Source organism: Desmodus rotundus, chromosome 11 (genome assembly GCF_022682495.2).
Source record: "Desmodus rotundus isolate HL8 chromosome 11, HLdesRot8A.1, whole genome shotgun sequence".
NCBI lineage: Eukaryota > Metazoa > Chordata > Mammalia > Chiroptera > Phyllostomidae > Desmodus > Desmodus rotundus.
The window spans coordinates 36,402,391-36,420,027 of record NC_071397.1 but is presented as its reverse complement, the minus strand read 5'-3'; the positions used below and the strand labels follow the sequence as shown (position 1 = coordinate 36,420,027).

Below are 17,637 nucleotides of genomic sequence, written 5' to 3'. Positions count from 1 at the left end.
TGCATATCATTTTAACTTTCACCATGACCCTAGACGAGCGGACCATGTCCAGACTGCAGCTAGGACTCATGCAGACCAAACCCACGCCACCAATCCCCTCATGCCAGTAGGGGCTGAAGCTGTGCCAGAGGTGGAACCAGGCTGGAACTACCAGGTAGGACAGATGGGCCGGAGGCGCCGCAACCAGATGGTCAAATGCCTGATAGCAGGCATGCACCAGTCAGCCCAGAAGGCAGTCAATTATGATAAACTTAGAGAAGTCACTCAAGGCCCTGGAGAAAATCTGGCCCTATTTCTCAACAGACTAACCGAGGCAATGATGCTCCACACCCACCTTGACCCGGTTTCTAACGCTGGGGCTACTGTCTCAGCTACTCATTTCATCTCTCATTTGGCCCCAGACATTAGAAGAAAATTAAAAAAGGCTGAGGATGGCCCCCAAACCCCATCCGAGATCTGGTAAATATGGTATTTACGGTTTTCAATAATCGGGAAGCAGAGGCTGAGGCTTCCCGCCAGGCACGCCTACAGCAAAAGGTGGCCCTGCAGATCCAAGCCATGCTAGCGGCCCTGCGGCCGGCGGCAAACACCTGCATGGGGGCAAAGCCTAAGTCCAGGCTGAAGAACGTCCCACCGGGGGCCTGTTTCAAATGCGGCAAAGAAGGACACTGGGCCTGCCAGTGTCCTCAACCCCAGCCACCAACGAAGCCCTGCCCCGATTGCCAACAGCTTGGCCACTGGAGGGATGCCTGTCCTCTTAGAGGCTCGTCCCCCGGAGCCTCCACACAGGGGACCAGCCAATCAAGGTGTGGACTCTAACCTGGCCGCACCGGAACTTCTCGGACTTCTAGACAACTGAAGTGGCCCAGACTCGAGGACCCCCATCACCCTTGCCGAGCCCAGGGTAACGCTGTAGGTAGCGGGTAAGTCCATCCCTTTCCTGGTGGACACGGGGGCTACCTACTCTATTTTACCATCTTTTTCAGGAACTCTTACTCCTTCCCAGATCTCGGTCATGGGGGTTGACGGGACCCCATCTCGCCCGTGGCGAACTCCTCTGCTTAACTGCAGTCTGGACGGCTTTCCCTTTTCCCATTCATTCCTTGTCATACCCTCCTGCCCTATCCCACTTCTAGGAAGGGATGTTCTCCAACTGCTAGGCACCACTCTCCAGGTGATGCAAAACCCTACCCCTTCCTCCTCCCTTATCCTTCCGCTGTTAGAAAATCCAACTCCTCCTCCAGCTCCGCCTATTTCCCCTTCCCTCGTCAACCCACAAGTATGGCACACTTCTACCCCAACCGTAGCTTCCCATCACCCCTCCCCACCCCCCGTCATCATCCGTCTAAAACAGCCCAATGTTTTCCCATCCTGACCCCAGTTCCCCATCTCCCATGCAAACCTAAAAGGATTACAGCCCATCATTACTCACCTCTTAGACCAGAAGCTTCTTGTCCCTGTCAATTCTCCATGCAACACTCCCATTCCCTGGTCAAACAACCGTCTGGAGCCTACCACCTGGTCCAGGACCTTAGACTCATCAATGACGCAGTCATCCCTATTCACCCAGTAGTCCCTAACCCCTATACTATTCTCTCTCACATTCCTCCTAATACAACCCACTTCTCAGTTCTAGACCTCAAAGATGCCTTCTTCACTATCCCTTTACACCCAGGGTCCCAGTTCCTTTTCGCCTTCACATGGACAGACCCTGACACTGCTCTGTCACAGCTACTCACGTGGACAGTCTTGCCGCAAGGGTTCAGAGATAGCCCCCACCTATTTGGTCAGGCTTTAGCTCGAGACTTAGCCTCCTGTGACCTAGGCTCTAGCAAAGTCCTCCAGTACATAGATGACCTCCTCCTCTGCAGCCCCACTTTACAAGATTCCAGACCACATACAGCGACTCTCCTTAACTTCCTTGCCCAAAAAGGATACTGAGTTTCTCCTGACAAGGCTCAGTTATCAAGCCAGCAAGTCACCTATCTAGGTCTCTTTCTCTCCCCTACCTTGTGCAGCCTTACAGCAGACCACACTCAATTCCTCCGTAATCTCCAACCACCAACGACAAGTGATCAAATTCTCTCTTTTTTAGGACTGCTTGGATTTTTCAGACATTGGGTCCCCAACTTTGCCCTACTTGCCAAACCACTGTATGAAGCAGCCAAGGACACTCCTGCAGGCCCCCTCACATCGCCCAAGCTGGTGCGAAAAGCCTTTACTGTCCTGCGGGGCACTTTGTTACAGGTCCCCTCCCTCAGTCTCCCCAATCCCTCTCGTCCTCTCCATCTATTCACAGGGCAGGGCATTGCAGTTGGAGTCTTGGCCCAACCAGTGGGCCCCACATACCGCCCAGTAGCCTACTTGTCCAAACAGCTTGACCCTACCCTATGTGGATGGCAGCCACGCATTCGAGCGTTGGGGAGCATGGCAGAACTCGGGAAGGAAGCCCTCAAACTCACTCTATACCAACCTCTTACTGTATTTTCCTCTCATCGCCTTACGGACCTGCTATCCCATAGAGCTCTCTCTCTTCTAAGCCCTTCCTGTCTACAGGAATTTTACCTCCTGTTCATCGAGGGGATGGCCCTGTCTCTCCAGCTCTCACCGCGCCTCAACCCAGCTACCCTCCTCCCAACCCCCACTACAGACATGGAACTTGCCCACTCTTGCCCAGAAGTACTAGACTTCCTTAGTCGACTTCTAGACCGTATATCTGACAAGTCTCTCCCCGAGGCAGATCTCACTCTATTTGTAGATGGAAGTTTGGTGCTCAGAGCTGATGGCTGAAGACGGGCAGCTTATGCGGTTGTAACTCTCACCGAAACCCTTGAAGCTAATAAGCTCCCTGAAGGTAGCACCTCTCAGCAAGCTGAACTCATAGCCCTCACCCGGGCACTTACCCTAGCCTGGGGTAAGAAGGTTACCATCTACACAGATTCCAAGTACGCTTTCCTAATTGTTCACAGCCACTCGGCCTTGTGGAAGGAAAGGGACTTCCTCACTACCAAAGGTTCACCTGTTGTCAATGCCTCCCTCATTGCCAAACTTCTCCAGGCCACAGACCTGCCCTCTGCCATAGCGGTGGTCCACTGTAAGGATCACCAGGCCTCACGGGACCCTGTTTCCCGCGGCAATGCCCGGGCAGATGCTGCGGCTCGAGAACTCACCACACACTCCCCGCCACACCCTATCCTCTTTCTGACCACTGATATTCACCCAGCCTACTCTCCCCAGGAGTACTCTACCCTCCTCCAGCAGGGTGGGCACCCAGGAAATGAAGGGTGGATCTTCCTCAAAGGGAAAATAGCCCTGCCCCAAGAAAAAGCCACTACACTTCTCTCTGAAATATACCAATCTCTACACATTGGTCCAAAAGCTCTGCTGAAGTTTCTAGACCTCTTGTTTTCTCATCCTGCTCTTTTCCAAACCATCAAGGAGGTCCATTCTAAATGTGACACCTGCTCCAAGACATCCACCCAGGGGAGAATGAAGCCTCAAGTCCCGGGCCATCAACTACGTGGACACCTCCCACGACAGGATTGGCAGGTTGACTTCACACACATGCCTCCCCATAAAGAATTCCGCTACCTTTTAACTTTTGTTGACACACTTTCAGGTTGGATTGAAGCCCACCCCACAACAAGAGAAACAGCGGATACAGTAGCTGACTTCCTCCTCAACCACATTATCCCACAGTTTGGACTGCCCTCCTCTATCCAGTCAGGCAATGGCCCAGGCTTCATCTCCCAAATTGTCCAGCACATCTCCACCTCCCTCAGCATAACCTGGAAGCTGCACATTCCTTATCATCCTCAGTCTCCTGGTACAGTAGAACGGGCTAACAGCATCTTAAAAACCCACCTAACCAAACTTAACCTGGAAACTAGAAATTCCTGGCCCTCTCTGCTCCCTCTGGCCCTCACTCGAATACGGGCAGCCCTACGGGAGCCAACGGGACTTAGCCCCTTCAAACTTTTGTACGGCTGTCCTTTCCTAATTAACCATAACCTGCCTGTACATACGCCCCCTCTGGCATCCTATCTGCCCTATCTCTCTCCCTTCTGGCATCTGCTCCGTGAACATGCTGACAGGGTTCTTCCTCCAGTAGGTGGGTGTCCGGAAACAGGCCCGGCCACTCTCCTACAGCCTGGGGATCAGGTAATACTCAAAGAGCTCCGACCATGACTGCTCCAGCCCAAGTGGACAGGCCCCCATATTGTTATTCTAACCATCCCCACAGTGGCAAAATTATTAGGTCAGTCAGCGTGGGTTCACCTCTCCCGCCTTAAACCAGCTCCTGCCTCAGAAAATTGGTCAGTGCAGCTCATAGGAGACACCCGAGTCCGCTTTACTGGAACACCGGGTTCCCCTGATGAAGTCTCTACAGATCCTCCTTCTCCTCCTTCTTGTTCATCTATGCCTGTTAAAGACCCCTTCTAGACTACAACAGAAATATATCTGGAAATTCTTTGCTCGTGAGACATACATCCCAAGGGGATGTCTGTTTCCCATCCCGTTACCTCAGTCGCATGCCCTGCCTCAGGGTATTCCGCACCAGTCACCCTAGTCACACTAAAATCTCAGTTTAGGGAATTAGATGGATGGACAGCCTCATGCAGGCAGCATGCCCTCTGCATCCCTTATGAACAAATGGAGGAGAGATGCAGACAACAGCCAGATACCTACGGGGGGTGCCCCTATTACTCTTGTAAATACTGGGTGTGGAACACCTACCACCCATGGTGGTTTACCATCCCTGATCAATAGGATGGCAGGTGGGAGGAGGGGATAAAAGGTAAACTGTACCAAAACATTGCCTATTTGTACCCTCAGAGCACCCTAGAAATATACTGAACCCTAGTTCCGGTACCAATTAACAAAACGGTACTGGCTGACACCATCCTAGGCCAGGAACAATCCCTTCAGACACTAATCCGACAAAACAAACAACAGGCCAATCCCTTCTCTTGGTTATCCCTTATCAACCAACATATCCAAATATTCAATATTACTAATATTTGTAATATTAGCAACTGTTTTCTCTGCACTTATCTGGACCAATCACCAATTGCCACCATTCCTATATTAACTCCTCTCAATGTCACAAACTCCGTATCACCTTTTCTCCTAAAAGATGTGCCTCTCTTTCAAAACCTAATGGACAGTCCCCAAGTATGTTATACTACTGCAAGCACCTCCTCCTGCAACCAGACTGTGCAGGTATCAGGAACCACCACCAGTCCCCCAGGTACGTTTTTCTGGTGCAATGGAACACTGCTGCAGACCATCAACTCCTCCTCTGCCTTCCCCTGCTTCCCGACAGTGCTGACCCCACAACTTATACATTATGGAGAAGGAGAGCTCAGGGATAAACTAACCAGGCATAGAGAAAAACAAGCTGTCTTCCTGCCCATGCTAGTAGGCCTAACCTTCACCACAACCCTGGCAGCAGCTGGAATAGGCAGCGCTGGGTTAGCACACAGTCTCCAGACCACTCGTCAACTTTGGGCTGAGTTAGAACAGGCCCTAGATGCCTCTGCTATCTCCCTAGCATCTCTGCAGAGACAGGTAACTTCAGTAGCCCAGGTTGCCCTCCAGAACCGCAGAGCCCTAGACCTACTAATGGCAGGAAAAGGGGAAACATGCCTCTTTCTGCAGGAACAGTGCTGCTTCTATGTGAATGAAAGCAGTGTAGTGAGAGAGAATTTTAATACCCTACAAAACCTCAGGGACAAATTACACCGAGACCCAGACACCCTAGAAGAAATAACCCCATGGTGTTGTTCCCTACTCTTTACCACCCTGGCCCCGCTCCTAGGGCCATTCATAATAATCTGCATACTATTAATGCTTGGCTCCTGTTTCCTGAGATTCCTACAGGAAAGAATCCACGAAGCTTCCCAAGTTGCCTTCAATCAAATGCTGCTTCAGGCCCCAATCTACTCGCCCCTCCCTGACAAACCAGAAACAGCCCACCTCTAGCCCCTCCCCTCTATGGCTCTGGACAGCCGGAAGTAGCCAGATGGAACACAGTGCCCCTTATCCTATCAAAGAAGTAGGAATGTCAGGGTGGGCGGGGATATCCCCCTGGCAATATAAGCCCACCTCTTATCCTATCAAAGGTGTCAGAATATCAGGATGGGTGGGGATATCCGACTGACAGCCGGAGCTCAAGGGGAACCACCAATGATGGATCGTGGCTTTGTTCTAGGAGACCAATCCCTAGCCCTCGAGGGGAGCCAATCAGAATTTTGGTGTATAAAGCCCCACCATATTCCCTGCTGGGCGCGACTTCGGCCCCCACTCTGCAGACAGGAGGATTTTGTCCCAGAGCGCAAACCCCAAATAAAGCTCTGTACTCCCTAATTTTGTGGCTGATTGGCATTTATCCTCGGTGGAGCCTAAGAAAACCTTTCAGCTAAAGTGTTCTGGTGCACTCCAGAGCTAAGATTCACCCCTAGGCTCCTGGGCACCTGGATTCAGTGTTGCTAAGATCTACTCTGTGCCCAGGCAGTTACATGGTGTTGTCCTCACTAAAGCAAAAGTCAGCTTCAGACAACAGTCTTCACAGGTAACCTTGTATACTGTTCTGTCTTAACCTAAAAGACGTAAATATTCTCTTTGCTAAAGGACCATTCAGTCTAATATAAGAAAAGATATAGTCAAGCAATTTAACACGTTCATTTCACAATTCTAAATAGGCATCAACCTAACCTAAATTTAGATAATCATGCAATGTTTCAAAAGTACCTTTTCCCATGTTCTTAGCCCCTGAAGAAAATACACATTTCTTTAGCTCGGTCTAATTTATTCTCTCAACACTTGTTGAGTACCTACTATAATTTATGGCATAACCTCCCTTGAAATCCTTCTTCCGATATTTTGGACATTTTTATTTTAAAGGCACATTTGAACTCTCTCTCACACACACACACACAAAAGGTATAAAAATATTCTAGCATTCTCTACATCCTGGATTTATTTTTCCTAATTTATTGAATACTTACTTTTTGTTTTACTCTTTTCCTTTGCTTAAATTTAAGGTGAATTTAATAGCATTAAGATTTTACATGACTGCAACTGGTTACTTCCACAAATATTTTTTCAAATAATGATCAGTTTACATTTCAGATTTAGGAGTTGTTTGAAACAGGACCAGGGGTGCACATTTAGTAAGGCCCATCAAAGCAATTGTGAAATAAAGAGAATATCATGCTGCTTTTCAAAGCTAGCTCATCCTTCTACCAAGGATGAATTTTCAACAGATACATGTAACTATGTCTCAAGAGTGATGCATCTCACCTAGTTAAAAATGTTGATACTTTAGAATCACAGCACCTTTTAGGGAAGGGATAGATTTCTTGATAATCTTGTGTGTTTAAGGAAATAATATATTTAATGAACTCACACACACAAGTAACATCTTATTACTGGTTGGGGAAATTTAGTGGAAATGCAAAAATGAAATGACATTAATATGGCTATATTGGAGAGATCTGCAGGAGAGACTCCTGTTTGAATGTTTTAAAATGTAAATAGTGACCATCAGGGGACTTAGCCTCCCTTCACATAATGGGTTTTCAGATAAACAAGTGGGGGAAATTTGCACTAATTCTATAGGGGCATAATTAAAAATAATTAGAAAAAAACATATTTTATAAAAGAACTTCAAGAAAACAGACAGAGATGGATTTTGCATTTTCAGAAAATGGTGAGCATGTAGCACAGGCTTGGAATCTGAAGTCCCCAGTGAGGCAAGCTTCCTTCCTTGTATATCCCTGCCAATTTACTTTTTAAAAAAAAAGAAGAAGAAGAAGAACACACAAAGGACTGTCTCCAGGGAAGAGAAGTTATGTGCTTAATGACTCAGCAGCCATCAATAAGTATGCTAGTTAAAGCAACAAAAGAGGAGTGTAATATACATACTGGAAATCCAGGAAAATACCAAAACGGATAGATAGATAGATAGATGATAGATGAGAGGTAGACTTATGGTAAAATAAAAAAGTAGGCAGGACAGTCACTCTGGTTTTTGCTACAGGCCAAGTATCAGTGCATCTACAAACATTTATTTCTTGCTCACATTACATGAAGGCTATTATAGGTCAACTGGGCTTGTGCTGAGCTTGGCTGGGTTCTGTGACTCTTCTCATCCTGGGACCCAGGCTGAAGCAGCAGCCACTATCTGGGGCATGCAATTCTCATCTTTAACAATTTCAGTGTCTTTATTGTTTATGTTAAAGTTGTGTATTTCTTCTGTAGTAATGATTTTTGTCTTCTTGATGTTCAAATGCGGTCCTACTTTGGCACTTTCTTCTTTGAATTTCACCAGCAGTCGTTTTAAAGCATTGCTGTTTTCTGACAGTAAGATGGTGCCATTTACTATCTTAAATTGTTGATACTTCTTCCACCAATTTTCACTCCTTCTTCCTCTGAGTTGAACCCAGTTTTTTGTATGATGTGTTTTGCACACAGATTAAACAAATATGGGGATAAAATGAACCCTTGTCTGACATCTTTGCCTATGGGAAACCATTCCGTCTCTCTGCATTTTGCCCTGACAGTGACTTCCTTTTCTCAGTACAGGGTGTGCAACAAGACAATCGAGTGCTGAGGCATACCCATTTCTCCCAGAGCAACCCACTGCTTCTCATGTTCAGTGTAGTCAAAGGTTTTACTGTCCTGTTGTCTATAAAACATAGGCCAGCCTTCTTCTGAAATTCTTTGGAGCATTCCAGTATCCAGTGAATCCTTGCAATAAAAATGACAGCTGTCCTTTTAAGCTGTTCTACCTCAGGCACATCATGAGAAGGCAGGATTTTTTGGAAAAAACAATAATGCTGGGGAAAATAGAAGGCAGCAGGAAAAGAGGAAGACCACATATGAAATGGACTGACTCCATAAAAGAAGTTGTTGGCATGAGTCTCAAATAGTTGAGCAGGGGTGTTGAGACTGGGACATTGTGGACATCACTCATTCATAGAGTCACTAGGAGTTGGAGCTGACTCAATGGCATGTAGCACAATACTCTTAGTGGAGAGCAGAGTTGAGGGACAGAGTCAAGCCACACAAGGTCATTGTAATTTTCTGCTGGGACCCAGCATACTTCTCATTTGCTCACACTCCACTGGCCAAACCAAGTCCAAAGTCAGTAGGGTAAGGAAACATGGCAAAGGTGAAGAGGCATGAAAAATTGTGAACAAATAAAATAGCCTATCACACCTAAGAATTAGAAAACAATGTATATATTTTAAAGAAAATACTGTGATAATTAAACACATAAGCAATCTAAACAGAAAACTATTTCCAGTCAGTGGTGGGCCCAAATTCTATGAAATCTTAAACATATGCAATTTTTGTGATTCTCTTTAGGGAAATATGGTCAAATACTACTATTACAAAATTAGAGGCCATGAAACTTAATTACCTTCAACATAAATTCAATTTTGCCTTCATAAAATGTAAAAAATACATAATTCCATTCATCAGTAAGATTATAGCAAAACCATTTAGCCTCCATTTGAAAATGTGTATTGAGTCCCTTAAAAATAAAATACCATAATTTTTAATAGGTAAATGATTATTTATTCATTTTGACTTAAGACTACAATAAGAAAATCTTCTGTCCTCCTGAGACACCTAGGTCATATACTAAACGGGAAGTGGGAAGTCCCTGGAGGGCCTCATCTGAAGAAACTCGTAGATCCACATCTTTATTTATTGAAAGAATCCAAATTGGCTGCCATTGTTTAATGCATTATGACCTCCTCATGAAACTGTTGTAATGAGTATCCTTACTTTGGAAAAAAATATTTGGCCCCTATCCCAGAAGATAGCTGATGCATATATGCATGGTGTTTACTAAAAATTTACATACTGTTTTTAGTTTAACAATGTAATTTGGGTGGAGGTGGAAGAGGATACAGGTGATAAATGTTGATGGAAAAAATACAATAAAAATTGTAATTTAAAATAAATAAATAAAGCACCCACCCCCATAAATAAATAATTTACTTCTTATAAATTTTCTATATTACTAGATGTTGTTGAATATAATGGGGGAAATGGTAGAAAGTATGGTCTTCAAGTCAGGTGAGCTCAAACTAAACAATGAGAAGACTTACATTGGGGTATATGTTGGTAGGCCCAGATCCAGTCAGCAGGTTAAGGCATAAAAATAAGTTGAAAGGTGCAGGCCAGAAAGTCTGTACATTCTACTCTTCCCTTGGTATGCTAGGCAGAATAATGGCCCCCCAAAAAATCCATTTCCTAATCCCCCAAACTGTAAACATGTTACATTACATGGCAAAGGGGACTTTGTGGATATGATTATGGTTATAAACATTGAGATGGGAAAGTTATTCTGAAATATCCAGATGGACCCCATTTAATCACTTGAATCATTAAAAGCAGAAACTATTTTCCAATTGTGGTCAGCAAGGTTTGTGAGAGAGATTCGCCCTATTATGCTGGCCTCCAAAAGCCCTGCTGACATTGATTTTTAATCTGGTGAGATCCTTACTGGACTTCTGACCTACAGAACTGCAAGATAACAAATCTATGTTGCTTTAAGCCACTAAGTTTGTGGCAATTTGTTGCTATAGCAATAAAAATCTAATATACTTGGGGAAGCAGGGGAGTGAGTCACCTGATGATATACGCAGCTGGGTTCTTAACTCCCTGGTGTGAATGCTGCAAAAAGATTGAATTCCCTGAACCTCAGCACCAAGTCCTCATCTTTTGACCCTCACCCAAGTTTCTGAGGCTCTCCCAGGTACATACACTGACATGTTGCCACGGCCCACCAGGCAGTACTTCCAACCAGAAATCTCTTCTGGTTTATCTTTTCCAGTTTCCTCAGTTTGTGCTTGTGAAGTGACATTTCAGATCCTCTTAGTTTACTTATTCTGCACGAGGTAAAGTGGGAAAGCACACTTTGTTAACCCTGTGGGTCACAATCTCCAGTGCGATTAAGCTGTTCACAGTGATTGGGGAAATGATTTTGGAAGTACATTCATTTTCTACTGGTACAGTGTTTAACAGTGTGATTTGTTCATACTGCTGAAACTGAGAGCCTCTAATGTTAAGTTCTTCTAATGGTCCTTGAAATATGGACCATATTTGAACTGTTAAACTGCATTCTGATTAAATCCACTTAAACGTAGTTGCTACGAATGCATACCTGTATTTTTGTTCTTGACTGGACATACTGCTGTGCAAAACAAGTATCTGTCTAGCTCCAAAGGGGATACTCAGGAAGAAACCATAAGAGGAGGCTATAATTAAAAACAAAGGCAAAAGTGAGTCACTGGGGAAAGTTAGAAAAAGATAGAGAATGTATGCAAAGGCAAGGGATGGACTAATTCCAAAACACTGTTTAAAATAGTTTGAATAGAAATGGTCACTGATTGGAGGTGAGACACAGTTACATATAAGCTATTACAAATGGTTTTCTTTGCTGGAAAATGGAATTAAGCAACAATGATAAATAAATGGACCAAATCTACTGAGGAGAAACAGAAGTCCCCCTGGAGAAAGACACTGTGAAACAATAAAGCCACTTGTCAAAAAATGAGCCAGAATGATGAGCTTTGTATTACCAGTAATTGACATTATAAAATTTTTATATAATATTTTCTTCTTTCAACAGTTTTATCTTTTAAATTACATTTTATTGATTATGCTATTTTTAATATACTTTAATATGTATCTTTTTCAACATCAAAGGATATAATAATGTTGACAAGAGTGTTTAGCATCTTCACTGAATTTAATTCCTGGATTTCAGCCGTGTGTCACTGGACAAACAGAATGTAATATTAATGGAGCATGACTTGGCCTAGAATATTGGCTATTTATAATATATAGTCATTAAAAAAGTACCAGTTTACTGACAGGTTTAAATACTAGAGATTGGCAAAAGGGAAGGTTGTGTTTCTAAACTGGAGATATTTATTCATGCCAACTTTCTTTCCACTATAATCCAAGCAGAAGCCACAGCACTATATTATGTACTTCCCCTTGAGAGACAGCTAAGTGTCAACAAAGAGCACTGGACTTGCTGCCAGAACACCTGGGTTCCAGTCCCCATTCCTCTGTTTTTGGCACTAACAACGCTAGGAGGCCTCCCAGAGCCTTTTCTCTACCTAAAAACAGAGATAATGTTACCTATTTTTGTCTGACTCACAAAATGAGGTAACATGATATGCCACAATATGAAAGTGCTTTGTAAATTTTAAAGGGTTCTATATGTTAGGGTCCTTACATTAGGCTTAAAATACATATATAGTATATATATACAAATCATTATAATACCAATTTAGAACAAATATATATTATTATAACTTTTGGTAGAATTTCATCAAAATCAGTCTAATGATAGTTTTGCAATGCAGTTCTTGTCATCATCTTAGGCTGTGTTTTTATAGTGATACCCACTGCATGTATTTGGAAAATAAACATTACCTTCTCCATAGTTTTGCCTAGAGCTAGCTTTTTATCTTTGTTTTTGAGTTTCTTATATTGTTTGTTTACAGTCAGATTATATCTTCATTAAGGTACCAGAGCAAATGTTAAATTCACTGATTTGTTGACCAGCAAATATTAATCACTTATTTTACAAGATATTACTTCATAAACTTAGCAAAAGGAGCAGTTTTATTTTTTCCCCCTCTTCTGAACTGACTAGCTCTTTGTCTGAATTAATCAAATCAACTGGTAGGTTTTTGGCTTTCTGTAGACACAGCTTAAATGTCACTTGCTATCTCCAAGCTGCCATTTTAAGAATTGGTGATGTGTAGGTGGAAACCACTTTACTATTTAGAAATAGAGTATACACAGTAAGGCTTATTAGAAAGTTATTTTCACTTTGTAGTTTTTATTTCTTTTAACTTTTTATTATGGAAAATTATAAATATGTGCATAGGTATATGGGATAATATAAGGAATCCCCCATACACCTAACCCAGCCTCAACAATGAACTCATGATCAATCTAGCATCATCTGTACCCACCCCCAGCTTCCCCTAGCCCATATTAGTTTAGAGCAAATATCAGAAATCATATAATTTAATACTTAAATGCTTCAATATGTATCTCTGAAAGATAGGATATTTTAAAAATAACCACAATAACATCACACCCCAAATAAAATTAACAGTAATTCCTTAATATCATCAAATCTTCAGTATGTGTTCAACTTTCCAACTGTTTTGTAATATTATAATTTCTTGCTTTTTGTTTCCATCAATATTCAAATAAGGTCCACACATTGTGATTGGTTGATATGTTTCTTAAGCCTATTTTAATCTTCATCTTTCTCTTCTTTTCCTCCTAGTAACTTATTTGCTGAAGAAATTGGGTCATTTGTTTTGCCATCTTTTCTACAGCCTAGATTTTACTGAGTGCATCCTGTGCTATAGTTTAATATGTTTTTCAGTCTTATTCATTCCTGAGTATTACTAGTTGGGTATAGAACTGTGCTGTCCAATATAATATCCATTTGTAGCTTTTGTTTAAAAATAAACTTCTTAATTTAGAATAGTGTGATTTACAGAAAAATGTAAAGACAGTACAGAGAGGTAACACCTAGTTTCCCTTATTATTAATAACTTCAATTAGTATGGTAGATTTGTTACAATTAATAAACAAATACAGATATACTATTATTAAGTATCCATACTTTATTTAAATATCTTTAGTTCTTACCTGATTTTCTGTGGGGGAGGGGAGTTCCAAGATCCCATCCAGGGTTCTATGTCGCATTTAGTTGACATCTCCTTAGGCTCCTGTTGGCTGTTATGGTTTTTCAAACTTTCCTTGACTTTTATGACCTTTACCATTTTGAGATATACTGGTGAGGTATCTTGTAGCATGTCCCCCAACTGGGACTTTTCTGATATCCTTCTCGTGATTAAGTTGGGGTTAAGAGTTCTGGGGAGCTTATTTCACTTAGCATAATGCTCTCCAGTTCCATCCATGCCATTGCAAAGGGTATAAGCTCCTTCTTTCTCTCCGCTGCATAGAATTCCATTGTGTAAATGTACCATAGTTTTTGGATCCACTCATTTGCTGATGGGCACTTAGGTTGCTTCCACTACTTGGCTATTGTAAATTGTGTTGCTATGAACATTGGGGTGCATAGGTTCTTTTGGATTGGTGTTTCAGGGCTCTTAGGGTATAATCCCAGCAGCGGAATTGCTGGGTCAAAGGGCAGTTCCATTTTTAGTTTTCTGAGGCAATTCCATACTGTTTTCCACAGTGGCCTCACCAGTCTGCATTCCCACCAACAGTGTGCACTAGGGTTCCCTTTTCTCCACATCCTCTCCAACATTTGTTTGTTGATTTCTTTGTGTTGGCCACTCTGACTGGTGTGAGATGGTACCTCATTGTGGTTTTAATTTGCATTCTTCTGATGGCTAGTGATGCTGAGCATCTTTTCATATGTCTCTGGGCCCTCTGTCTATCTTCCAGATGGTGAGGGACATATGATCTCACCTTTAACTGGAACCTAATCAACAAAAGAAAAAAACAAACAAAATATAACCAGAGACATTGAAGTTAAGAATAGTCTAACAATAGCCAGAGGGGAGGGGGAAGGGACAGTGGGGAGAAGGGTTTTCAGGAACTACTATAAAGAACACATGGACAAAACCAAGGGGGAGGGTGGAGGCGGGGGAGGGAGGTGGGTTTGGCTGGGGTGGGAGAAAATGCAGACAACTGTAATTGAACAACAATCAAAAAAATAAAAATAAAAATAAATAGTTTAAATATGCAAGCCTCCCCCACCCCCAAAAAAGAGCTCTGGGGAGGGAAACCACCGAGGTAAATTGTCGTTTTCATCCTATCACATCAAAAATACTTACTATACACACAATTTACCACTGTGATGTTAGCCATTATCACCTGGCTGAGGTCATAGTTGTCAGGCTTTCCAATATCAGGCTACTCTTCTCTCTCTTTCCATGCAGCTCCCTTTGGAAGGAAAGCTCTATTTGAAGCTCTTACTTATGGAGTAAAGGAATATGCTCTATATCCTTATTTTGAATTCTTCTGCATGGCAGATTTGTTTCTCCTCCTTTATTTATTTATTTAATCATTTATTTATATCAGTTTTATTCATGAATACTTATTATATACTTTGAGTATGAACCTACACTACTTTATTTTGTTGCTCAAATTGCTCCACTGGTGTCCCTTTGTCATCCTCCCATGGTTGTGAAGATGGGGTGTGTTGGTTTAAGCATTTTCTTACATTTCGGCATACAACATACGCCAGTCTCGTCATGTATACTCCCTGCCCCCATTCTAGAATTGGTCATTTCTGATTCTAGAGCACTGGAGAATGGCATTAAAAACCAAGATTTGGGCACCAAGTTTAATAAAATATTTAAATCATTCTTTTACTGCCATTTTGTCTATTTCAGAAATTTAAAATTATTCTTTCTTATAGTTTGTTATACAATTTTGATATTTTTATAGTTCCAATTTTCAAAAGTCATTTTTAGTCTAAGATATTTGCCTATCTTGAATATTAAGCCTTTTATTTCAAGCAGGTAATTTACATACATATTTTATTTCTACATATCTTACCATTAAATTGAGAGTCTGAAAACTTGCATTTTTCTGCATCATGCAAATTCAATCAGCTCAAATGGCTATTTGGTTAAGTGATGCTAAGTGTCTGTGACCTTTGACTGTTTCTTTAATTTTTAGAAAATTGACCAAATATTTTGACATTTTGTAATTACAAATTACTAGAGAAAACGGATAAAATGGCAAATATCATAAGGAAAGATTATGTGTAGGTCTGTGAAATTGTACAGTAAAAATTCATTCAGCGAATCCTTCTAAAGCAGATGTTTTGAATAGCTAGATAAATCAGTAGCTAAATTTTTCATTGTAAAATTTATAAAGTACTTGTTATAAAAATAAAGAATGGAATTTTAAAAATCTAATACTAGAGGAATAAATCATTTTCAAAGATTGCCATTTCTATACAAAATATATTATTTACATTTTTTCATTTATTTGTTAAAGGTATTTTTATAGAATTTATTTTTTAAAGATAGTTTTATGAAAGTTATCCATTGGGATTCCAAACTTAGCAAAACAACTTACCAACTATTTCACACAGAGCAAGTCAATCTTCCTGTGTTGTTTCCTTCTCTGTAAAATCAGTTTTACGATCAATTGGCCCATATATGTAAAGTACTTAATATACATCCACATGCATATGTAACATATGTGTATGTACATATATACATATATGTGTTGTACATTTATACATACACACACAAAATATCTAGGGCCTAGTTCTTCTTCATGTTCAATGATAGTTTTCCCTTTCTTATCTTTAATACTTTATTTTCTTTCTACATAGTTTAATATTACTTTTCTTTAGTAATAGTCAAAACTTAAAATATTTTGCTAATTCATACTAACTTCACCATCCAGTCCAAATTAGTGTAATTTAGCTGTAGTTTATATGTTTTCTCCATATTAACAACACTATAATGAGAATATTTCCATATATATTAATGCATTTTTCTCTTTTGCATTTCTTAGTGTGCGACCTTTGTTCATTCTTCCAAAGGCATTAGGATAATATAGCTAGAATGTTAAAATAAAAAGAGTTTCAATATTCAGCTTTTAATATTCAAAGCAGGAGTTTTTATTTTAAAGCAAGAAAATATTCCTGAAATCCAGGCTTTGTTAAAAATTTCACATTTCCTAAATTCTTTTAGCTCTATGTTGACTTGGTCCATGGAAGTTATCAAATGCCAGGCATAGTCAGAATTCAGGATGAAACTTGAGGGAAGACGTTGTAACTTGGGAAGATCATGGAGAAGGGCAAGGGAAAGTCAGGTTATCTCTTTTGGCCTAGGGCATGTTTGCAGAAGAGAAGAGAGACAGAGGTAGGAAGTACGACTCAATCCTGACCATATGTTTGCAAGCAGAAGCCCTGATGGAAGAGGGTAGTGCCTTTAATATGTTGGAGAATGCTGAAAGCAAGGGTTTTTGCTTTGCTCTGTCTGTGGAACCCTGGGAGGAGATGTGGGTGAGGAGCCCAGCAACGGCACTGTGTAGAGAGAAATGGTCTAGACCAGTGTCTGGTCTCCTGGGTCTCCTGGCTTATGTGCTGTGAGCAAGGGATCCAGAAGGGCCTGTGTGTCCTGGTGAGGCAAGCAAAGATCCAGAAAGGCCCAGTGGATTGACAAGATGCAGGGGTGAGGCAAAGAGGCAAGTGGTCTGGTGGTAGGAGCCCACACCATGACCCACAGAGCAAATGGGACTGTGACTGCCAGTTGCTCACAGTCCCAGGAACCAGACCAGGCACTGAATTGCAGAGACCAATAAGGGTCCACTGAAGTCACCATCTGAATCCAAAGCCCCTATTCACTTCCATTATCTTCCCCTCTACTCCCCTCATATGATGACATGATAGTGTCTTGGAGCTGAGTAAATGGAAAAAGAGAAAACTCTTATATAATTAGCATTTTCTCAAAAGAGATTGACATGCTCCAAAGAGCCTGATTACACCACCAAAAACTCAGATTGAATGTGTAAGTTTATCCAGGGGGCGAGAAAGAGCAAATAAGTTATGAGAAAAAAAAGTTGTTAAGTTTGCAATCC

The 17,637-nt window shown here is 41.7% G+C and overlaps 1 long non-coding RNA gene across 3 annotated transcripts in view; it reads right to left on the bottom strand.

Moving 5' to 3' along the window:
• LOC123478296 (uncharacterized) overlaps positions 1–17,637 on the bottom strand; it is a 110,735-nt gene that overhangs the window by 22,808 nt on the left and 70,290 nt on the right. For 2 of the 3 annotated variants that reach the window (XR_011650567.1, XR_011650568.1), the window contains exons 3-4: positions 13,711–14,512; positions 11,186–11,801 (exon numbers count right to left, since the gene is read on the bottom strand). This is a non-coding gene — a long non-coding RNA (uncharacterized lncRNA). Of the gene's footprint in view, positions 1–8,029; positions 9,131–11,185; positions 11,802–13,710; positions 14,513–17,637 lie in introns of those variants that run through there. The other variant, XR_008425527.1, reaches the window with a different exon arrangement.